Source organism: Aotus nancymaae, unplaced genomic scaffold (genome assembly GCF_030222135.1).
Source record: "Aotus nancymaae isolate 86718 unplaced genomic scaffold, 86718_ANA_hifiasm-v0.15.2.pri h1tg000067l, whole genome shotgun sequence".
NCBI classification, from domain to species: Eukaryota; Metazoa; Chordata; class Mammalia; order Primates; family Aotidae; genus Aotus; species Aotus nancymaae.
In genome coordinates this window covers 906089-931459 of record NW_026988482.1, presented here as the reverse complement: position 1 = coordinate 931459, position 25371 = coordinate 906089, and the positions used below count along the sequence as shown (strand labels likewise).

The 25371-nt window shown below is 42.9% G+C and overlaps 1 protein-coding gene across 3 annotated transcripts in view; it reads left to right on the top strand.

Annotated features, from left to right (window-relative positions):
- Positions 1-25371, top strand: part of GNB4 (G protein subunit beta 4) — a 118814-nt gene that overhangs the window by 57419 nt on the left and 36024 nt on the right. Inside the window, exon 1 of one of the 3 annotated variants that reach the window (XM_021674527.2) lies at positions 7143-7213. The exons of the other annotated variants lie outside the window; for them this stretch is intronic. The gene's annotated coding sequence lies outside the window, so the exon portion shown is untranslated. Of the gene's footprint in view, positions 1-7142; positions 7214-25371 lie in introns of those variants that run through there. 3 annotated transcript variants of the gene reach the window in all.

The following is a 25371-nucleotide window of genomic DNA, read 5'->3' as shown; positions in this document are numbered from 1 at the left end:
GGTGGCTCACGCCTGTAATCCCAGCACATTGGGAGGCTGAGATGGGTGGATCACAAGGTCGGGAGTTTGAGACTAGCCTGGCCAATATGATGAAACCCCTTCTCTACTAAAAATACAAAAATTAGCCGGGCGTGGTGGTGGGCGCCTGTAATCCCAGCTACTCAGGAGGCTGAGGCAGGAGAATTGCTTGAACCTGGGAGGCAGAGGTTACAGTGAGCCAAGATCATACTGCTGCACTCCAGCCTGGGTGACAAAGCAAGATTCTGCCTCAAAAAAAAAAAAAAAAAAAAAAAAACCTAAAATGATGGCAGAAGGAAATGTGAAGCTGTAAAGGTAGCCCAGTGCTCAAATGTTACTACCTCGAAGTAAAGGAAAATTGTAAACACCATCCCAAGTCTTAGAACTCATGCCCTACTTCCATCCCAGGTTGACTATCTCACCTGCCAGAAAAAGATTCCACTCCTAGAAGCGTTAATGTTGAACCAAGCATTTCGTTAGCCTGACTCTATTCGTTCTTAAATAGGTATCAAGACACCTTTTTATCTGAGAGTGCATTCTTACAAAAGAATGCCTACATGGAGCTCCCAGAGACCTTCCCTTAGAGCTCTGTATTCATTTGCTCACTCATTAATTGAATAAAATTGGTGGGTGCATGTGCTGTGCTAAAACTGTGGCTAGAATGTGATAAGAAATAAGTGAGACCCCGGGACAGAGAGTTTGGCATCAAATAGTCATCCAGCTGTAAACCTCTGGATCACACAAAGTGCAGTATTACATTCTAGGCTCTAGAAAATGAGCATAATTATACAAGGGAGAAACCGTGTAGAATGTAACTTTAATACATCATACACTCTACCTGAACTCAATTTGCTATCATGAACAATTTCACTTGACGTTCTTAGAACTGAAATGGGCTTTTGGAAACATGATTTGGATATCCTGGTCTATTTAGCTAAAATGGCTAAGGAAGTCTGAATTCATGACTCCTTTTTCTCTCAAATATTCCATGGGGTAAGAAGAGGCATTCAAAATCATTCTCTTAATCAATAGTTTTGTTTATGATGCTGAGATTGGTATTTCTACCAAGAAATAAAAATGTTTAGAGTAAGAGTTGGTCCACAGGGCTCCTTTTCATCTTTTCTTCCCTCCTAAATAGAGTCTGAAGTCCGGGCTATGTGGCTTGGTATCAGATCAAAGCAACTGTTGCTGTCAGAAAACTATTGCCACATGGATAAGCCAAGCGTGGTACTTCCCTACCGTGGAATGCGGAATGCTGCATAGCAGCAAGAAGGAGCCGAAGTGTCAGGCCAGGTGAGAGGAGACGGTCTTGAAAGGTCACACGCTGCGTGGTTCCATTTATACTATAATCTCAAAAAGACAGAACTCTAGGCTTAGAGGGCAAGTCCATGATTGCCAAGAGTCATGGTAGGAAGGGAGGGACTATAATTAAGGCTGTAAATGGATAGCATGAGGGAGATTTTGGGGGTGAGGGAACGTTGTGATTATGATGATAGTTACATGAATCTGTACACATGTTCAAAATCATAGAACTGTACACCACAAGACAAAAGGTCGGCCGGGCGAGGTGGCTCATGCCTGTAATCCCAGAACTTTGGGAAGCTGAGGCAGGTGGATCACAAGGTCAGGAGTTTGAGACCAACATGTTGAAACCCCGTCTCTACTAAAAATGCAAAAATTAGCTGGGTGTGGTGGCATGTGCCTGTAATCCCAGCTACTCAGGAGACTGAGGCAGGAGAATTGCTTGAACCTGGGAGGTGGAGGTTGCAGTGAGCTGAGATCACGCCACTACACTCCAGCCTGGGAACCAGAATGAGATTCCGTCTCAAAAAAAAAAAAAAAGGTTAGTTTTACAGTATAATTTTTAAAATCAAAGCAAAGCCAAAACGAATTTGTAAGGAAAACAAGATATTTTCAATTGTTTGAAATATCTAACTAATGGAACATGTTAGCGTAAATGAAATCAATGCTTTATAGGAGGGAGCAATGGAAAGACAGATTTTAGATTGTTGGAGTCGCATAAGTTATTCATCCAGGGTTAGCAAATGTGCTTGTGGCAGATTATATTTCTGAAGATAGCTGCAATGACACGTACCATTCAACATGCTCCTCTGGATAAGTCCGTCCAGCCCGGGCAACATGGTAAAACCGCATCTCTACAAAAATACAAAAAAATTAGCCATATGTGGTGGCCCATGCCTGTAATCCCAGCTACTCGGGAGGCCTGAGAATCACCTGAGGTTGCAATGAGCCGACATTGTGCCACTGTACTCCAGCCTCGGTGACAGAGAGAGATCCTGTCTTTAAAAAAAAAAAGAAAGAAGGAAAAATCTATGTCCCTGTTACGTGAATTTGTGGCTGCCTAGACCAAGTGCGGATGGTGGGAGCGACACTGTGTGACTGCCGAGGCTGAGTCATAAAAACTGTGCGCTTCCTCCTTGTTCTCTTGGAACACCTGCTCTTAGAACACAGCCGCTCCAACGTGAGGAATTCCAGGTAGCCCGTGGACAGACCTACGTGAAAAGGAACTGAAGCTTCTGCCCACACACCTGGCTGATCTTCCAGCCAGCAGCAGCACCAACTTGCCAGCCATGTGAGAGAGCCGTGTTAAAAAGAGTCAAACTCTCTGAGGCTGTGTGGAACGGAACAGATCTGCCAAGCCCTGCCCACGTTGGAAACTCACGAGCGAATTAAATAATTGTTGTCCTAATCCACTAGGTTTGGTGAAATGTATAGAGCAGTCGATAACTGATACGTCATCTCGTTTTTAAACTCATGTTTTTACTCACCTAAGTAGATCAGACTTCCTATTGAAAATGTGGTGTTCAGAAGAGTTCTTGGGATGGAATGAAGCTTAGAGGGCAAGAGTCCATGACTGATCAGTGAAGTCGTCCCTGGACACAGTACTGAGAGATGGCACCAATGTCGTCTATTTGTCAATCTTATTCGAATTCAGCACCTTCATTTTATATAATTAAGACAGAATGTGGGCAGGGTAAGATCTGCTTAAGATCACACAGATGTTTAGTATCAGAGCCAAAGCTCTAAATCAGTCTTCGGATGTGCAGTTTAGTGTTCTTCACTTTACCATGTCCCTTTTCGATAGTAGATTCCAGGGACCTGAACGACAGGTCCTAGAGCAGCAGATGGACGCCTAGATGCTTCCGCTTCCCTCTTCCACGCCTGTCACTGGCTTCTCCCAAGTTCACTGGGATGCGCTCGGATGACAGATTCCAAATTGCGATGGCTAATGACAACCTGAGTGTAAAGAGACAAAAACTATAACTGATTTGTATCATGAGTGTCAGAGGAGTACAGCAAAGGTGACCCAGAGTACAAACTGTACTTTTTTTTTTGAGACAGAGTCTCACTGTCACTAGCCTGGAGCACAATGGCACGATCTCAGCTCACCGCAACCTCCGCCTCCCGGGTTCAAGCAATTCTCCTGTCTCAGCCTCCCAAGTAGCTGGGATTACAGGCGCCTGCCACCATGCATGGCTAATTTTTGTATTTTAAATAGAAACGGGGTTTTACCACCTCGTCCAAGCTGATGTCGAACTCTTGACCTCGTGATCCTCCCACCTCGGCCTCCCAAAGTGCTGGGATTACAGGAGTGAGCCAGTGTGCCCAGCTACAAACTGTACTTTGATATGGAAAATACATTGTGTGTGAGCAAGAGGGAAGGCTTTGGGCATGACTACTCTGTATCAAGGATGTCTGTCTGAAACCACACAGACTGACTTCTTACAGGATCTTCTAGGGAATTGCTTCTCATGTCCTTGGGGAACTGTGCTGTAGATCCTGTTAGACAATTTCCATTTAATATTTTATAACTTATGTGTTGTGGGTGAGAGAAATCTGTTACTGCGCTGATGATGTTGCATGTGTATAGTTTGGCCTCATTTCAAACACAACAGAATGGAATGCATACAACACATACAGGGCAGGACTGAAATATTTTAACTTGAATGGGTCTGTTCTTCCTGGTGTGCTTGGCATTGTCTAAGAGCAAGGTAGGCTCAGAAAAAAAGAGAGACCATTTCTAGGGTCAAACTTAAAAGCAGGATATACAGACCTAAGGCGCTGTGGATTCCAGGGTAGCTCACTGAGGACAGCATTCAGATTCGTCCGACATACGACCAAGAGCAGAGCCTCCCTGAATTTGATCATAATGAAGCAAAACACTGACCTCCTAGAAAAGCAATGATCACTTCCTCCCACCCTATAATTCTGACTAGTGTGTGGCATGGGGTGAGGTATGGACGTTATTTGCATAAAACAAGCGACCAAGTGCATTCACTCATTTGTTTGTTTGTGGAGTACCTAGTAAGTGCAAGGTGCTCTGTTCAACACCGTGGGGGACATAAAGATGAAACAGACAAGGATTTTGTCTTCAAAGGTTCTCTAGCAGGGACCCCACCATGCTCTCTTAATAGAGTAGGATTTGAGTCCATGGCCTAATGAGCTAGAAGTCTAATTATCAGCCAATGGCACCCAAACCAAAGATCATGGAGCTTAATCTTCAGAAGGAGGACACATCGCTACAGCTGCCTGCACAAACCAGCAGGCGTCAGAAATGTTAACAGCACACCCCTTCACCTTTCTCTCTACCTCCCTTCTTTTTTTCTCTCTTTTGTTCTTTATGGATTTAATTATAATTGGAAAAATTATGAATTGCTGGATCACTCAGATGCGTTAATATTCTGGTATGAAATTGTTCCTGATAATGAAATTCTTTTAATCAGCCCCACCTTCAGATTACTTTCAGATTTTCAGTATAGGCTTGTCCTTTAACAAGTAAGTGTGTTCTTTTTGCTTTTTTTTTTCCAGAAGAATATGCAGCAGGTGTGGCAAAACAGAAACATAATATTATTGGAAGTAGATTCGCTTGGACAATAATTAAACTTTCCTTTTTATGTACTTGGACTTCATTCTTCTAATAATTTCTTTGTCTACATTAAATTTTCAGGAAGGTTGATGTTATCATTTCTTCTAAACTCTTCAGAAGATCGTCAAATTCTTGTCACATCTTCTGTGGTTTTGTATTTTATGTTTGGGAGCCGTTCATTTATATTTCCCCTCATCTTTTCTGGAATAGACGATCTCAGTGCTTCCCACTGGGCTTTCCTAAATACCAGCAACTTGTTTTTCAACAAATAATCTTAACCCAACAACCACCTCTCAAAGCATTATAGCATCTGGTAAATGCAAGTGCACAAGGAACAAGGCAGAACAGAATCTGAAGAAAGAATATGGGGCCGGGCATGGTCGCCTGTAATCCCAGCACTTTGGGAGGCTGAGGCAGGTGATTCATCTGAGGTCAGGAGATCAAGACCAGCCTGGTCTACATGGTGAAATTCTGTCTCTACTAAAAATACAAAAAATTAGCCAGGCATGGTGGCACATTCCTGTAAGCCCAGTTATTTGGGAGGCTGAGACACCAGAATCTCTTGAACCTGGAGGCGGAACCGACGTTGTGCCACTGCACTCCAGCCTGGGTGAAAAAGTGACTAAAAAAAAAAAGAAAGGAAGGAAGGAAGGAAGGAAGAAAGGAAGGGGTGTTTGGAGTTGATTCAATCTGATGTTATGCAAGGCTCTGCCAGTACCTTTGTCACTCTGATAAATTAATCTTACTAGGGGATCAGTTTGCTTATCTGTAAAATGGGGATGAAACTCACACTTCGAGGTAATTATGAGGATTAAGTAAACTATAAGAAAGGAGAGAGCTTGGTCCATAATAGGCAATTTATGGACCAAGGCAACTATTTCCCTTTGCTTCCTCCTAAAAATGACAATGATAAAGCTCATGATTGAATAATTAAATCATAGTTACAGATGCAAAACACTAGTGTCCCAACCAGCTCTTCTGACACTTCGGTATGCAGAATATTTGGCATTTCTCTCCTTTCTTTTGAATAGAAAAATGCTCCTAATATTAGTGAAAATGAAAATTTGGGGGAAGAAACTATCCCGTTTTTTTATCCTAGGACCACGGCTGTTGCTGTTTGTCATGACCTGGCTTTTATACAAAACCGTCACATTTTCTCCACAGTCGCCGTCAGGGTGTGCCTATCATGGCATCACCTCTTTCAAGAGACTAATAGACTTATTCCAGGTGATAGCGGGCAGCAGCTGGAGAGGAAGCATTGGAAGGCTGCGGGGGTATAAGTTATCGGCTGATGTTGTTCCAACCTCTCTCTGGCACAGAAACTCCACCAGAAACTCTCTGCAGTTTTCGCTACCCAGGGCTGTTTCTTTAAATTGCCTGACGTCAGAGAAGGAATGCTATAGCAACAGTCTGTCAAACTGGAGTGAACTCAGAAGAAAAATGGGGGTGGGGAGCGGAAAAATGCTCCCAGGCGGTTCTGACTACAGAGGAAGCAATTCGATAGATGCATTTATTTTATGACATTTTAAACATAAAACACCCAGAAAAATGTGGCGGAAAAAGCCCTCGATGGAGATGCACGTGGCGTAAAACCCCTGCAGAGAAGAGCGACGTGAGGTCTGCAGGCCCTCCGGTGTCATCAGACAATGGGACGGCGGCTTCCCGGTGCAGGCCGTTTATCCGGCGGCAGGCTTCGCGCGGCAGCGCTTCATTTAACTCGCTCAGCACTTTCTGACGCAAGTGTCCCGATGCTCGTTTGCGGATGAGAAACCCGGGCCCGAGACGCCCACGGTGTCCAGCTGGCGGCGGCAGCGCGACGCGGCCCCGGCGGACCCCGGGGCGTGGAGAACCCGGGCGGCCCTCGAGGGAACCGTGGGGTCTCCAGCCCCGCCCCCGCCCCGCCACGCGGCGCCCGCCAGCGCCGGGAAGGAAACGGGCCGCGCCGCTCAGACGGGCGCTACTTAGCGGCGGGCTCGGGCGCCGCAGCCCGAGAAAACGAAACCGCGGGAGCGGACGTTCTTCTCCCCGCGGCAGGAAACGGGACGGAAAGTAGGAAGCAAAAGCTGCGCGCGGCGCCCGCCCCTTCGCCCCCCGCCCGGGCCGCGCGCGCTCCGAGGGTCTGCGCGTCCCCGACACGTCCCCGCCCGGCCCGGCGCGCGCGGAGCTGCCGCTGCGAGACGCGGGGCTGGGTGTGGCCGGCGGCTCCGGGCTCGGCGCTCGGGGCTCCCGCGAGGCGCTCGCTGCGCCGGCTCCGCGCTCCAGGGGCTGTTAGCGCCCGGCGGACCCGGCAGCCCGTGCTCCCTCCAGGTAGGCGGCGAGCTCGGCAGCCTCCCGGGCTGAGCCCAGCTGCGGGCGCGGGCGGAGGGCGGACGGCGCGTGCTGAGGGGACCCTCCGGGCGGACGGCGCGGGCTGAGGGGACCCTCCGGGCGGACGGCGCGGGCTGAGGGGACCCTCCGGGCGGAGGGCGCCGGGACTGGGGACCGAGGGCGGAGGGCGGAGGGCGGACGGCGCGGGCTGAGGGGACCCTCCGGGCGGAGGGCCCCGGGACTGGGGACTGAGGGCGGAGGGCAGAGGGCGCCGGGACTGAGGGCGGAGGGCGCCGGGACGGAGGGCGGAGGGCGGAGGGCGCGGGCTGAGGGGAACCTCCGGGCGGAGGGCGGAGGGCGGAGGGCTCGGGCGGCGGACGCTCGCGGGGGGACGCGGCGGGCTCGGCTGCCGCGGGGGAACCGGCCCCACCGCCGCCGCCGCAGGCACCTCGCGGGGGTCCACACCGCCTGGCCCGGCCGCGAGGGGAGGTCTGCGGTCCGAGTCCTCCAGGCCCCCGCGTCCCCTTCACGCCCCAGGACTCCTCCCAGGAGCTCGGCGCGAGCCCGTGCGAGCCCCCGAAACAGCGGGGACGCGGGAGCGCCCGGAGGGCCACGGGGCGGAGAGCGCGGGCAGGGCTCGGAAAGTTCCACGCCGGGTGCGGGACGAGGCCGGTGGTTTCTGTCACATCGATCCTGGAAACGATGCAGCGTCCAGCGTTTGGGGGTGGGAGGGGATTCATGAATTCTGAATGTTGCGAGTTCAGTACAAGAAAACGTGTTTTCCTTTTCCCTCCACCTTTTTCTGCCGCAGAACACGGGTGATTGCCCGATACTTCGACCTGTGTTGACACTCGCTAAGGGAAATGGAATTTTCAGAGGTTTAAAACCAGGCTTTCGTTCGTTGACACAGCAGTGCTTTGTCGTTTTGCGTCCCCTGTCTCCCTTTCTCCCACTCCTTCCTTTTCTCTTTCCATAAAGGACGAGGATGCGTCTTTCCCCCTCTCGGCACCGGCGCAGTTGCTGGTGTGTGAATAGCACTTTACCGGGAAGTTTTCTCACAACGTTCCAAATTTAATTGTTGATTGGAACTTTTATCATCAGTTCATCTCAGTGTTGCAAACTGAGGTTATGACCTTTAAGTACATCTTCTAGGACAGAGATAGAACACGCGCTGCTTATTTAAGATGAGAGGGAAATCATTTCTAGTCGAAGAGGAAAACGACGGGTTAGGTACATTTAAAATGGTGCGCTTTGAGTCTCTCCCGTTGTTCATTTGAAAACTTCACTGTGGGGCTTTCGGTTTACTCCGGGTCTCCTAGGCTCTGAACATTTATTGTGTATTTCAGTATGTGGTTTAAAATCATTTTAAGATTTTCCATGTTGCATTTTGGTTTGTAGATGAATTTGAAACAAATAGAAATTTTAAAAATATCATCTTATTGAACATTGTCAACCCTTTGTGTACACACTTCTACAACTGATTAATATGGCTTGTGATACATTTAGGTTGGTTCATCTCTTTGTGGGCCCATAGACATTATTTAGGAAGTTATTCCGAGTCATTGGCCATTGTTAACCTGTACAATTGTTTCTTTTAAACAATTGGCCTGTAAGTATGTCAGCACATACTTTTACACTTTAAAAATAGACTCGGGCAATTTGAAGGTTAAGAATTGGAACTAAGTGTTGGACATTTTTCTGCCCTTACCAAATACTGCCTGAGATGGTGTGATTTCTCTTTGGCATGTTATTGAAGACAGCTGGCTGTGTCACTGGTTTCTTTACCTTGCTGACTGTTTTAATCTGCATCTGTTTTGGACTTATTTATTAAAATATCTCTCCTGGGCCGGGGCAGTGCTATAAGTTATTCTACTTATGACTCACAATAACTTGGCATTATCTACTTCCACAAGTAAGGAAATTCCCTGTGAGATTTTAAGTAGCTTGGCAGTGGTCATGTAGCTATTAAGTAACTCAACTGGGATTCAAAGCAAGACTTCTCTGTTTCTAAAATCCGTGTTCTTTCCTCTGTGCCATCAGGGCATGAGAAGTGACCCTCAATTACTCATTAGCATGTGTGTAAGGTATCCAAGACCTGACAGACGTGTTTGTTTTTACAGCAAAATCATTATTGTCCATCCCATGTTTTTATTCAGCTCCTTACATCCACCATTCTCTTCTCACCACTCTACCCCTAGTTAAATGTCTTGTTCCAAGTTGAAAACCTCCCCTTTGCTAGGGCACAGTGTATCCTATTGATATTAATAGGTAGTGATGGCTTAATTATCATGATAAAATAACACCATTTTAATGTGGGTTCTCTGGAGATATAACTAATTTGGAAGGTTACAAACAGGATGGCAATCTATTTTGGGATATGAGAACCCTTTGATGTCCCTCAAATTAAACCAGAGGATATTTCCGCACATATTTGCCTCTGCAGTTTATCATACTCTCTCCTACATCCTCAAATTGTCAGTTACTACAGAATCATTTACATTATTTTACAGTCTATCTCCCATTTTAAAATAAAATTGTTTCTTGATCCAGTGTTCTGCCTCAGTGACTGCCTCATTTCTTTTTATTTATTTGTTTTTATAAATAGCAGTGGGATCTCACTATGTTGCCCAGGCTGGTCTCAAACTCTTGGGCTCAAGCAATCCACCCATCTCAGCCTTCCAAAGTGTTAGGATTACAGGCATGAGCCACTGCATCCGCCTCTGCCTCATTTCTCTACCTCACCTTGAGGAAGTGTAGTTTTTTGACAGAAAAAACAAATACAAGAGTGATAACCAAAAACTATAATTAGTTACCTACATGCACTGGGTAGGTTCCAAGTAAACAGGAACAACAGAAGGAATGGCCTTACTCTGAATATACCTTTTTGCATAGTTTTGAGTTTTGGAAACTCAAAAATAAAATTAACAAGATGTGGAGAGTGGGACTCCAACACTGAATACAAACAGCAACAACAAACTAATTTTATTTCAGTGAATAACATAAACTCCCAGAAGGTGAAAAAACAAACAAAAAACGAACCCAGGTAAGTTTTGAGCACAGGACTTTTACTGTCTGCCCTTAATCTAAAGAGGAAAGAACTGAAAAAATAATCTTGAACTCTGTGTAGTAGGCTGCTATTCATATGGTAGAGGAGTGGCAATACTGAAACTATTTTGTGTGTATTGTAGGATTGAGCAATGAGTAAATTCATTGATATTTTGGGAACTAGGGTTTTCACTGTGGAAGAAGAGAAATAAAAATATGAAACAGAAGAAGGCAATGAAGAACTCTTGATTTTGGATTGGAATTAATGGTTTCAGCATGATCTCATGATTAAAATAGATATTCACATATGCATACTTTCATCTAGTTCCTAGTTCTGTCTGATGAAAGGGCCCAGAAGCAGTGACTCTCTAGTACCAATGAACACAACTTATCCCCAGTCTAAATGGCTGATTCCGGTTTCTGATCTGGGGCAGGGAAGATATAAGATGAGCCTTACATACCTTGTGCCACAAAGTAAGGCCATGTTCAAAAAAAATGATGGGGACATGTCAAAGGGACATAGGACTAGCTGGAAGCAGATGCCACTGACCAAATCTGGGAAAATTTGAGCATCAGAATGAATAATGATAGTAATAGATGATAACCCACTGAGTTAAAAAAGAATCCACAAGTCCATAATAAATAATGAAAAAAGGAAAGCTTTTCCAAGTAGAATGCCAATTAAAAAACATAGAAGGGGCTGGGCGTGGAGGCTCATGCCTGTAATCCCAGCACCTTGGGAGGCTGAGGCGGGCGGATCACCTGAGGTCAGGAGTTTAAGACCAGCCTGACCAACGTGGAGAAACCCCGTCTCTACTAAAAACACAATATTAGCTGGGCATGGTGGCGCATGCCTGTAATCCCAGCTGCTTGGGAGACTGAGGCAAGAGAATTACTTGAACCCAGGAGGCGGGGGTTGCAGTGAGCTGAGATGGTGCCATTGCACTGCAGCCTGGGCAATAAGAGCAAAACTCCATTTCAAAAAAAAAAAAAAAGAAAGGAACAATACAGTTAGAAAAATCAGGTTTACAGCCATCATGGTAATTAATATTTATTCAGGCAAGTGTCACACAGTCTGAAATGATCTCTAGATTAACGACCAAGGGGAAAGCAGCAGCTTCGCAGTGGGGAAGTCGGGTGGTGCTGCCTTAACCAAGGGGCCAAAGTTCCTATCGCCAGTAGTAGCACAATCACGTTCTTCATGCGCCTGAACCAAGAACGTTATTACTTTTCTGTGGTGTTTCTAAAATAACCAGAATCTAATCACAAGGAAACAATTGGGGGACCTTAACTGAGGATTATTCTACAAAGTGACCGCTTGTAATCTTCAAATATGTCAGTGTCATGAATGACAGAAGGTAAGGAACTATTCCAGATTAAAGGAAGTTCAAGGGACATGGCAGTTAAATACCCTGCATTGTCCTGGATTGGATGTTTGCTTTGAAAACAAAAATCATTAAGAACATTATTAGGATATTGGCCAGATTTAAATATGGAGTAACAGTGTTGTATCAGTGTTAAATTTCCTGAATTCGATAATTGCTTTGTGATTATATAAGAGAATGCCCTTGTTCTTAGAAGATAACACAAGCAAAGGGTCAAAATGTTTTTAGCTTACTCTCAAATGGATAGGTAATAATAACAATTCCATAGAGGGAGAGACCGATAAAGCAAATGTACTTGTTAGCAATTTAGGCAAAGGGTACAAAGGTATTCACAATATTACTGTTTTCAAGTTTAAAATTTTTAGAAATGAAAAGTTAAACTTTAAAAAATAACAGTGCAACTTTGCTTCAAAAAGAAATGTTTTAAAGATTCCGTATAGGCTCTCTCTGCTTCTACGGAAGATGGAAGCATCTTCTTCTAAACCCCCTCCAGAGAGACATTATCCCTCCTACTCCGTGAAACAGTTCTTCTCCCGGTCACCAGAGATGTCAGTCTTGTCAAATTAGATCTTCAGCCACGTTTGACACAGGCAGCAGATCACTCCTTCCTTACCACAGCATTTTCCCCTTGGCTTCTGGGACACCCGCTCTTTCTGATTTTTATCCTGCCTCATTGGCTACAGCTCATTCTTCTCCGTCTCAGTAAATAGTATGACCATCCACCAGTTGCTCAGGCTAAAAATTCTCAGAGTTACCCTAATTCCCCTATTTCATTCATCCTAAATCTATTCCCCCAACAACGAGTATTATGGGCTCTACCTTCAAAATCACTGCAGATTGGATCATCTTTTTTTTAATTTAATTTGACCATTCCTATCACTAACACTGCCACCACCACCCTTGTGCCAAACTGTATTCTTCCCTGGCCTGGATGACTGCAGGAGCCCCCACTGGTTTGTCAGCCTTGTCTCCTAGCAGCCAGCATGTACTTTAAAAGAGGTAAATCAAAGCAGGTTATCTCAGTCATCGGAACCCATTATTGTTAGATAAAATAAAAACGTTTTAGCCAGGCGTGGTGGCGCATTATCTCTGGTCTCAGCTACATGGGAGTCTGAGGCAGGAGGATTGCTTGAGCCCAGGAGGTCAAATTTGCAGTCAGCCATGTTTGTGCCTGGGTAATAGAGCTTGACTTCATCTGAAAAAAAAAAAAAAAATCAGGATTTTTTTTTTTTTTTACCATGATCAAGAGACTGTGGCTGGGCTCTGGCGCACCTTTCTAATCTCATCTGCCGCTCTCTGTCCTGCTCACTCTCGTCCAGCCTCATCATTGTTACTGCTGTTGGTTCAGCAGGTCAGGTTAGCTTCTGCCTGGACCTTTGCTTGCTGTTCTGCCTGGACCTTTGCTTGCTGTTCTGCCTGGACCTTTGCTTGCGGTTCTGCCTGGACCTTTGCTTGCTGTTCTGCCTGGAATGCTTTCTCCCGATTAAGACGTGGCTCATCCTCTCATTTCATCCAGTCCTTACTTTATTTAAAAATAGCCCTCCTCTTCGTCCTCTAACTTCTTGACGTTCTTGCAGTTTTTTTCTTGCATATGACTTATCTGTACTTAAAATTGCATTATTGATGTGCTTTACTATTTGTCTGTTAGACAGATACAGAAAAAAGCACTATGGCAATGGGAAGTTTTATTTGGTTTGGTACCGAATCTCTAGAGCTTGGAATATGTTTGGCACATGGTTAGGACTCAAGTATTTGTTGAATGAAGGAATGAATGCATGAATTAATATTTGCTGTATCTTAGCTAATGCTCTTTGAAATGGAGAAGACAGTCTCTAGAGAATCTTAGTGTTGGTGCTATGTAAGGCGTTTGGTGAGCCCGCTAAAGCTTCTCTGGAAGCTAACAAGTTATCAACTCTGTTTCACATTCTCACCTTTCTTTTGTACGCCCTCTGGTGGAGTAATGATAATAAACAGCAAGTTAGTAGAATAGGTCAAGAAGAAACTAAAATGCAAGAACCTAGATCACAAACTGGATAATTAACTTAAAAAATAGATTTGAAAATTTTAATTTTAGTTAAGCCTTCTGAATAATTATAAGATTAAAAAGAATGAAAAGAAAATGAGCCACAGATTTGAAGAGATAGCTGGCTTAGGATGAAAAAATAACCTATTTAGCACACCCGAAATGTTTGGATTACTTAAAATAATTCCTGCTTAAATATACTTCTGTCCCTTAAAATATTTTAATATTTTTTATCTCTAGTTCAAAGACCTCTTTTTCTCAACCGTAGCAATATTTTCAGTGAACCTTTATTGACTTTACCATGTGTCAGTTAACACACGCAAGTGGTGAAGCCAGTGTTCAGACTCCAGCAGTGGAGGACCAGAGACAGTGCCCTGAATCATCGCGCCTCACGCCACCTTTGTGCCGTGTCCTATGGATGGTGCAGGGACCAAAGACTTTCCTTTGGTGCAACAGTTAGAACCATGCTTGGTAAGTTCACAGCATGTGTTCCTCAATTCCATTTTTTCAGTATACTTACAGAGAGCCTTTTCTTCCAGAATTGCTGAAAGATGTGTTATTTTATCTGGTTTGAAATAGAAATCACATGAAATGTTTCTACACTCAGGTGCTGCTGACTTGCTAAAATAATACAAAGTTTCCCTTAGTATACATATTTAGTATTGATGGCAGTATCAGCTTAATTGTTCCCCCAATTTTGGCTTTAGCAGGGTTTGTTCATATACTGTATAGTTATTACAAAGGATATTTAATATACCTTACTAGGTAAGGACAAATTCCCACCAAGATTCTCATCTAACTTGCAGGAGAAACCCTCCAAAAGAGAAAGAATTCATTCAGAAGATAGCACGATTCTTAGCATCTTTGCATGTCAGTACTTAGAGCACTAAGTGTCTTTTTAATAGCTGCATAATATTTCATTGTATGAATGCATCATATCTACTGTCCTATTTATATTTTTGATTTTGTGTTATATAAACAATTGGTGAATGAATATCTTTAAACATTAGTTCTTACCTATTCAGAAGTGTTGGCCAGTTGCAGTGGCTCATGCCTGTAATCCCAGTACTTTGGGAGGCTGAGGTGGGCAGATCACTTGAGCCCAGGAGTTCAGGACCAACCTGTGCAACATGGTGAAACCCCATCTCTACAAAGAATATAAAAATTAGCCAGGCGTGATGGTGTACACCTGTAGTCCCAGCAGAAGGCTGGGGTAGGAAGATTCGAGCCCAGGAGGCAGAGGTTGCAGTGAGCTGTGATCATGCCACTGCACTCCAGCCTGGGTGACAGAGGAGACCATGTCTTAAAAAAAAAAAAAAGAAAAGAAAAGAAAGAAAGAAAAGAAAAAGAAGTACTGTTTCTACTTTCTTAGCTTGTCACAAATTTTCAACTGTGGAAAAATTGGTGAAATCTCTCTTTATGGAACAGAGTCTATCAATTTCTCGACAGCTGAAAAAAGGGAGAATGCTACTTTCGGAGGGACAAGATGAGGACAACGGTCCCTGTGCTCAGAAAGCTGATGACTGCTAGGCTCTTACATGGGATTTAAATTTTTTTTTTTATGGCAACACTTAGCGATGGCTCGACTCTTTTTTTCTCCTTATTTTTATATTGAGTTTTTCAACTAAATGCCTTTACCCAGAAATTGTTTAAAATATGAAAATTGGTCTTTAACTACTTCGTAATGTGAAATTAAAAACCCAGTAAGGCAGCTTAAGCTGAATGAGGTTTTATGTCTAACTGGCATGTGACATAAATCATATACATTGTATTTAGGATAGTTAAAAAGGCTTACGGTGGCTAGTGTTTATAAGGAAATAATTTAAGACGTCTTATTCTGGAATTCTGTAAATGGAATTATGTATGTACGTATTTTTTGAGACCGAGTCTCTCTCTGTCACCCAGGCTGGAGTGCAGTGGCATGATCATGGCTCACTACAGCCTTGACTTTCCCAGCTCAAGCAATCCTCCCATCTCAGCCTCTCAAGTAGCTGGGACTATCGGTGTGTGCCACTGTGCCGGTGAAATTTTGTATGTAAGTGGAACGTGGTAGGCAGTTAATTGCTTGAGGAAATTGAAATTTGTCAACAAGGGATCTTAATTATCAGCATTACTTATTAAATGGGGCTCTAGGGAACCTGTTGAGAGGAAAAAAAATCCTGAAAAATGTGATCTCCTTGCCATGTGGTCTAAAAAGCAAAAACCTTAGTATTTAAAAATTTTAAACTTAGATATTAGTTTTCGTAGTTTGTGTAATCTTTACTATGGAAATTAAAATTTATGAACAAGAGAGTTCATTAGGTTCATTAATTATTGAATATATCTCCAGGGAAACATTTTTTGGGGAAAAAAACAAAACCACAAAGACTCCTCCTTGTTGTAAGATATAAAAAAGGTAGAGATAGGTTATCGTGTAACTTTTATTCATGTTTATGTGTTGACTCACCTTTTTTTTTTTTTTTGGAAGAAAAAGAAAAAAAGAATGAAGAAGAGGAAGAAAAAGGAAGAGAAAGAGGGAGAGAGAATGGGAGTATTGCTTTCTTGCCCAGGCTAGAATGCAGTTTAGTAATGGGTATTGAAAACCTCTTTTATACCAATAATTATACTTAATGATGTAGACAGGAAGGAATAAGGGAAGAAAATAACAAACAAGCAGCCAACCAATATTTCATTTAAACCTATGAAATGCTATGCGATTACTGAGGAGTGATTTACTTCCAATTATGTAGTTACTTTTGGAATAGGTGTGAAGTGGTAATGTATGTTTTGTGTATTTGAAGTGGAGAGTTCTATAAATGTTTATTAAGTTTACTTGTTCTGGGTCTGAGTTCAAGTCCTGAATGTCCTTGTTAATTTTCTGTCTCGTTGATCTATAGAATCGTTAGCTCTTCTTGTTACATTGATCCTTTTGCCATTATGTAATGTCCTTCTTTGCCTCTTTTGATCTTTGTTGCTTTAAAGTCTACTTTATCAGAGGCGAGAATTGCATCTCCTGCTTTTTGTTTATTTGTTTATTTTTACTCTCTGGTTGGTAAATCTTCCTCCTCTTTGTTTTGAGTCTTTGTGTATCGTTGCATGTGAGATGGGTCTGGATGCAGCATACCGATGGGTTTTGGCTTTTTATCCAATTAGAATATATATAAGTTTAATACTGGCATTTGATGCTAGCTGGCTGTTTTGCCCATTAGTTAGTGTAAATTTTTCATTGTGTTAATGCTTTTTGCTTTTTGATATATTTTTGGAAAGGCTGATATTGGTTGTTCCTTTATATGTATAGTGCTTCTTTCAGAAGCTCTTGTAAAGCAGGCCTGGTGATGGTGAAGTCTCTAAGTACTTGTTTGTTTGCAAAAGATTTAATTTTTCCTTCGCTTATAAAGCTTAGTTTGGCTGGATATGAAATTCTGGGTGGAAAGTTCTTTTCTTTATGGATGTTAAATATTGGTCCCCACTCTTTTCTGGCTTGTAGGGTTTCTGCTGAGAGATCTGCTGTAAGTCTGATAGGCTTCCCTTTGTGGGTAACCTGACCTTTCTCTCTGGCTGCCCTTAGTATTTTCTCCTTCATTTCAACCCTAATAAATCTGGCGATTATGTGCCTTGGGGTTGGTATTCTTGAAGAATATCTTTGTGGTGTTCTCTGTATTACCTGGAGTTGAATATTACCCTGCCTTGCTAGGTTGGGAAAGTTTTCCTGAATGATATCCTGAAGAGTATTTTCCAACTTGGATTCATTCTCTTCGTCACATTCAGGTACACCTATCAAACGTAAATTAGGTCTTTTCACATAGTCCCATATTTCCTGGAGACTTTGCTTATTCCTTTTTATCCTTTTTTCTCCAATCTTGTCTTCTCGTTTCATTTCACTAAGCTGGTCCTCAACTTCTGATATCCTTTCTTCTGCTTGATCAATTCGACTGTTTAAACTTGTGCATGCTTCGCGAAGTTCTCGTGTTGTTTTTCAGCTCCATCAATTCACTTATATTCCTCTCTAAATTGTCCATTCTCGTTAACAGTTCGTCAGACCTTTTTTCAAGGTTCTTAGTTTCTTTGCATTGGGTTAGAACAAGTTCTTTTAATTCACAGAAGTTTCTTATCACCCACCTTTTGAAACCTGCTTCTGTTAATGGAACACACGTTCTCCATTAAGCCTTGTTCCGTTACTGATGAGGAACTGTGATCCCCTGTAGAGGGAGAGGCATTCTGATTTTGAGTATTCTCTGCCTTTTTAGGCTGATTTTTTCCCTTCGTTTTATATTTATCCCTCTGTCATCTTTGTAATTACTGACTTTCTAACTAGGTCTCTGAGAGAACGTCCAACTTGTTGATTCCCAGTGCCGAAATCTGAGCAATCCACTGCGCCGGCCAAAACAGCGGTGTTAAGATTGATGGTGCTTTTCTGCCCGGGAATCTCCGGACTCTGCACCAAGAACTGCCACGCTAAGGCGCCAGCAAAACCGCCGTGCAGGCCACAAGAGTCACCCTGGAGACCCGTGGGGCTCCTCCGCTGGGAATCTCTTGGTCCGTGAGCAACAAAAATTCGTCTGAAAGTGTGGCGTCCTCTCGTTCTCTGCGCTTTCACTGGGAACTACGAGCCTGAGCTGCTAGTAATCAGCCATCTTAGATCTCTCCCGACTCGCCTTTTAATGCTGAAAATTTTTGGAAAGATTTTAGAAATGATGACGAGACAGATTATGTGAAGATGCTGAAGGATCAGGGGTATTGTGTTCTCTTAAGGCATTGAAGAACAGTCTTGGTATATGTGATAGAGAGTGTTGAAGGATAAAAACATCAATAGGAAAATCAGCAGTAGAACAAAACTGAATGGGACTAAATGTAACTAAAAATGAATATTCTGTTCAAACCACATGGTGGGGTTAAGACCCTTTGAATGATAGATTCTGAGAACGTTAGTGGTGGGGTAGAAAATTGGGGATGGAAGGAATCCCAAATAACTTGAGTTATCAATTAGCTGCTAATCTAAACCTGAGACAGGGATTGGATAATATTTTGATAAAGTATGATCCTAAGGTAGCAGAGATGGGTATCAGCTCATGTCATAACAGTATCACCATAAGTACACTTACTTGTTAACTAAAGCTTACAAAGTTTTATCTTGCAGGTAGGCATGATGGCTTTATGTTAAGAAAAATGAAATCTACAGTAAAAGACACTGGATGCTGCATTCTACTTCTACTTACTATTGTTAACTTGAAGAGATTTTACTTTTTTTTTTTTTTGAGACAGAGTCTTACCCAGTCACCCAGGCTGGAGTACAGTGGTGAGATCTCTGCTGCAATCTCTTTCTCCCAGGCTCAAACGACTCTCCTGCCTCAGCCTCCCACGTAGCTGGCATTACAAGCATGCGCCACCACACCTGGCTAATTTTTGTATTTTTAGTAGAGACGTGGTTTCATCATATTGGCCAGACTGGTCTTGAACTTCTGACCTCAGGTGATCCAACTGCCTCAGCCTCCCAAAGTGCTGGGATTGCAGGTGTGAGCCACCATGCCCAGTCATAAGATATTTTACTTTTATTAAAGCTATGAACACGTGGTATTTTAGGTATCTTTCCATGACTATGTTCATTGCACAGGTTACATTTCGTCCTTTGAAGCCAAGTTAGCAAATAAGCTCGATGGTGATGCTTGTGAGGCACTCGTAAACATTTGTTGGATGAAATTCTGATAACCCCGGTTGTCATATTCTAACCCTTTAGTGGTGGGATTGATGTTTAAAAATTTTACATGTAACCAAGAGTAATATATAACCAAGTCTGGTAAATTTAAAAGGTGGTTTCTGGTAAAACAAAAGCAAATGATGTGACTTTGAAGTGATATAAGACTGTCAGGTGTGGTGGATCACACCTTTAATCCTAGCTACTCAGGAGGCTGAGGTGGGAAGACAACCTGAGCTCAGGATGTTGAGACAAGCCTGGGCAGCATAGTAAGGATTCCAGCTCTAAAAAACTTTTTTAAAAATTAGCTTGGCATGGTGGTGCATACCTGTAGTTCCAGCAACTTGATAGGCTGAGGTGGGAGATTGTTTGAGCCACTGAGTTCAAGGCTGCAGTGGTGAGCAAGGATGGCAGTGCCATAGTGCTCTAACCTGGGTAACAGAACAAGACCTCATCTCTTAAAAAAAAAAAGTGACATAAAACCGTGTGACTTGGTAACACAGAGATAACCACATGTGGTCGTATAAAAAAAAATCCAAGAGATGGTAATGCTTGAGTGGGTCATGTGAGAAAAGACAGGCTAAGTGTATGATTTTAAATCTACATAATCATAATTTATGTTTCTAATGTTTAGTTCACAGAATCTTAGAATACTAAAACCAGAGGCTCCTCTTAGAGAAGGGAGTTTTAAGACTAAGTAAGAGGAAATGTCCTTCTATTTTACAGAGCTGACAGTAAATTGATAACACTTTAAGTAGTAGTACAGATGAAGATATAAGCATACTAAAAATGGGTTCAGTGAATTCATGGACAATAGTTTCAAAACGTATCGTGTAAAATTTAAGAGAAATCTTCCACATGTTGAGTTCAGCCACATTCTCATAAACATTTGGTTTCAGATTCTGTCATAGCACTTACACGCTAATATAATTATAGTCATGAGCCCCATAATGATGTTTCAGTGAGCTGGGTGAGGTGGCTCACGCCTGTAATCCCAGCACTTTGGGAGGCCGAGGTGGGTGGATCACCTGAGGTTAGGAGTTCAAGACCAGCCTGGCCAACATTGTGAAATCCTATCTCTACTAAAATACAAAAATTAGCCAGGTGTTGTGGCGGGCACCTGTAATCTCAGCTACTCTGGAGGCTGAGGCAGGAGAATCGCATCAACCCAGGAGGCGGAGGTTGCAGTGAGCTGAGATCACACCACTGCACTCCAGCTTGGGCACAAGAGCAAAACTCTGTCTCAAAAAAAAAAAAAATGATATTTCAGTCAATGAGTGTACTGTATATAGGATGATGGTCCCATGAGATAATAATATCTTTTTTTTTTTTTTTTAAGATGGAGTCTCGCTCTTTTACCCAGGCTGGAGTGCAGTGGCGTGATCTCAGCTCACTGCAACCTCTGCCTCCTGGGTTCAAATGATTCTCCTGCCTCAGTCTTTCAAGTAACTGGGATTATAGGCACCTGCCACCAAGCCTGGCTAATGTTTTGGTTTCGTTTTGTATTTTTAAGAGAGACAGGGTTTCGCCATGATGGACAGGCTGGTCTTGAACTCCTGACCTCAAGTGATCCACCTGCCTTGGCCTCCCTAAGTGCTGGGATTACAGGCATGAGCCACCATGTCCGGCTATACCATATTTTTACTGTCTTTTCTATGTTTACATATGTTTAGATCCACAAATATTTACCATGGTGTTAAAATTGCCTGCAGTATTGAGTGTGCAGTACAGGTTTGTGGCCCAGGAGCAGTAGGCTATGGAGCCTAGGTGTCTAGTAGGCAGGATCATCTAGTGTGTGTAAGGACACCCTGTGATGTTTGCACATTGATGAAATAGCCTAAGGACCTGTTTCTCAGAGCATATTCCCATCACTAAGTGATGCATGGCTGTATGTTACTTACCTGTTTTTCCAATGGATGCGTGTTTCTAATGGGGTGGGTTTCTGTGCCTAGCACAGGGTAGGTGTTAAATACATATTTGTTGAGTGGAAGAATTAATCATGTGACGATTTAGATTGACAGTAGGTCAGAATAATACTCAGTATGTACTTTTAGGAGTGTAGGTTAAAATAGGAACAATGCAGAAGAAAATCCTTTTGAAAACTTTCCCAAAATGTTGACTGGAAAAGAGCTTAAACTTACTCATTTAAAGCTGCTATTGCAGGCCAGGTGCGGTGGCTCATGCCTATAATCCCAGCACTTTGGGAGGCCGAGGCAGGTGGATCACGAGGCCAAGAGATCAAGACCATCCTGGTCAACATGGTGAAACCCTGTCTCTACTAAAAATATAAAAATTAGCTGGGCATGGTGGCGCGTGCCTGTAATCCCAGCTACTCAGGAGGCTGAGGCAGGAGAATCGCTTGAACCCAGGAGGCAGAGGTTGTGGTGAGCTGAGATCGCGCCATTACACTCCAGCCTGGGTAACAAGAGCGAAACTCCATCTCAAAAAAAAACACAAAGAAACAAAAAAAACTGCTATTGCACCTCTCTCTCTCTCTCTCTCTCTCTCTGTATGTGTGTGTGTGTGTATATATATAGACATATATATATAAAACATACACACACATATATATAAATATATACACATATATAATTTTATATTCCCATATATAGGAATTTTTTAAAAAATACACTGAAAGAATAGAAACATATTAACACTATACTTAAGATGTGTACTCTGCATTAGGTTTTAACTCCATAAATTCCTATTCATTTTTTATTTTTATGCATGAAATTTTACTGGGTAATGGAATTTACCATCCCTGTTTAGATTTCTGCATTGACATACCCTGTTCAGTGTTATAACCTCTATTAACCAACGTTTTCACCCCAAATGGATCCTTTTTTTTTTTTTTTTTTTTTTGACATAGAGTTTCACTCTTATTGCCCAGGCTGGAGTCCAAAGGCGTGGTCTTGGCTCACCACAGACTCCACCTCCTGGCTTCAAGCAGTTCTCCTGCCTCAGCCTCCCATGTAGCTGGGATTACAGGTATGTGCTGCCATGCCCGACTAATTTTGTGTTTTTAGTAGAGACGGGGTTTCTCCATGTAGGTCAGGCTGGTCTCGAACTCCTGACCTCAGGTGATCCTCCAACCTCAGCCTCCCAAAGTGCTGGGGTTACGGTCATGAACCACCGCACCTGGCCTGGATCCGTTTATGATACATGGAGAAAGAACTTCTTTTTCTTGGTGGTCAGTGTATGCCTATGTGTGGACTGATCAAATTGTGGCTGTCCAGAAAATGTAATCACAAGTTCTTTTAAAAAATGTAAACATGTAAAATTCAGTTGACATTTCAGAGTCTAAGTACCTTTTTAATTCCAAAAATACATGAAACACTATTTTCTTGGTATTTTCTCTTGTACTTTGCTACTTTAACAAAGATTAATTTAAGTCTTAATTAAAAAAAAAAGTTTCAAGTGTCTCTTTTTTTAGGTAGCATGAGTATTTCAAGATAAAAGAAGACAGCTTGATTCCTAACTAAGCCTCTCCTTTCTGACCTTCGTATTTATTTCATTCTTACATTTGTTTCACAGTAAAGTAAGACCAAAGGAGGTACAGCTGCCCCCCAGAAATCACAGTTCTGTCTGCTGCATTGTTTCCCTGGAGGAAAGAGACGATAATACCTGAACTATGTCAAGGAATTAATTGTTAATGAATTTTGTGTAAAAACATTTTTAAGTTGAGAGTGTCGAGAAATTTGAAATTTATATGGGAACTTCTTTTCCCTTTCTGAAGCCATTCTTCAGAAAAAAGTTCAAATTATTGTCACAGTTCAGATATGGGAAATTATTTTGCTTTATTTTAAAATTAGTAAGAATGAGATTATTTTAAAGTCCGTATTCCCTTTATTGTGTAAATCAAAGAAAATGATCGGGGCAGGTCTCGGTCATTTTAGGAGGTTTATTTGCCAAAGTTAAGGACATGTGCCTGGGAGACAGGTCTGTGCCTTTCTTTGAAGGTGATTTTGAGGGCTTCAGTATTTAAAGGGGAAAGGGCGAGATGCTGGGAAATACACAATTTTCATGTGAGAAGTGGGTAGGGGAAAATAGTCATTCATGCCTCTGTCTGGCTCGGCAAATCTGCGTTTTTACATAAGACAACATAGACAAATAGGGCAGAGGAAGCAGTCAGATACACATTTGTCTCAGGTGAGCAGAGGGATGATTTTGAGTTCTGTCCTATGTCCTCACACCTGTGAAGATAGACTGTTGATTTAAATTGCCGTGGTGAGCTTCAACAGAACTGCTTTAGGGTAGAGATCTGGGGGCCCACAAGGAATTTCCTCGTGGGCAAAATCTGCGGGAGGTATGTCTGTAGCTTTTCATCTTTGTAGCCATCTTATTTAGGAACCAAAGTGGGAGGCAGGTTTGCATGACCCGGCTTGACTTTTCCTTTTGGCTTTGTGAGTCTGGGGTTCCAAGATTTATTTTGCTTTTACAGATGTCTTTATATTTAAGTATTTATTTGTTTTGTCTGATCAGAAAGATTATTTAAATGCCAGTTTAGCGGTTTTTAGGAAGTGATTAATGCAGGAACACACATTCTTGAACTTTCCTCCAATCAAATGACCGAAAATTGCTTGTGTGAATAAGAACTTAGACCAGTGGATCTCAAACTCTAGAGAGCTTCAGACTCACCTCGAAGACTTGCTAAAACACAAATTGCTGGGTTCTATCCTCAGGGTTTCCGAGTCTGTACTTCTGGGGAGGGATTTATAAATTTGCATTTCTAACGCATTTCTACGTAATGCTGATGCTGCTGATCCCCGTACTCTGAGAACCACTGATTGAAACTGTTTGGTTAAATTAGTGTCTATCAACCATGGTTCTGCCCTTACACACTGGAAGGATAGAACGTTAATAGTAGCGTGTCAATTTAAGAGTCAAGGCCTGGGCCGAGCGCGGTGGCTCACGCCTGTAATCCCAGCACTTTGGGAGGCCGAGGTGGGTGGATCATGAGGTCAAGAGATCGAGACCATCCTGGTCAACATGGTGAAACCCCGTCTCTACTAAAAATACAAAACATTAGCTGGGCATGGTGGCGCGTGCCTGTAATCCCAGCTGCTCAGGAGGCTGAGGCAGGAGAATTGCCTGAACCCAGGAGGCAGAGGTTGTGGTGAGCCGAGATCACGCCATTGCACTCCAGCCTGGGTAACAAGAGCGAAACTCCATCTCAAAAAAAAAAAAAAAAAAAAAAAAGAAGAGTCAAGGCTTTAGAGTGGGGATGGGCCACAGAGGCAGGTACTCCTGATGCGGTGGGGCAAGTATTTAAATCTTCAGCATGTGGATATCGGTTGAGAAAGCCCTTCAAATGATTGGTCGTTTTCTTCCTATCCTCTCTTCCCTGTGAAACCACTTTCCTGTACCCCTCAATAAGAGAGTCCTGGTGCAGATGAAACAGTGCTCATGGGATTGCTTTAGTCCTCATCCAGAAAATAAAACAGCCTTTGCAGCAGTTACCCAGTGCTGCTTAAGGAGTTCAGAAGAAGAAGAAGTAGCTAAACTGAAGCACAGCTGAGGTGCAAAGGCCAAGAAAGGACTTCTTTCTGGTAATACTTTTTTTTTCCTTTTTGTTTAGAGCACTGCAGTATTGTATCTGTCGATTAATCAGTCACTGTAGATAATAGCCTAAGTAGTGTTCATGGTTACAGCTGCTTCGTGTATTTCCCTTACTGGGCCAAATTAGCTCTGACTTAAATTTCCAAAGACATTTAAAAATGTGTATTATTTCATTCCCAAAACGATCCCCTAGGGGTAGAGATCCCACTATACAGATGAAGGAATGGAGGCTTAGAGTAGTTAAAGAGTTTCTGGGGTCACACTGTAAGTAGTCATCTCTGGCTCCATGAGGTTGTGTGAACTTGGCTAAGGTCCATAAACTCCATGTGTAAAGTTTCCTCGTCTGTAGAATGCGAATGATACCGGTACCTACCTTCTGAGGTTGTTTTGAGAACTAAATAGTTACACAGAGCTGTGTACATACAGGTAATAAATGCTCAATAAACGTTATCTCTTGGTTGGCTAACTCCTAGTT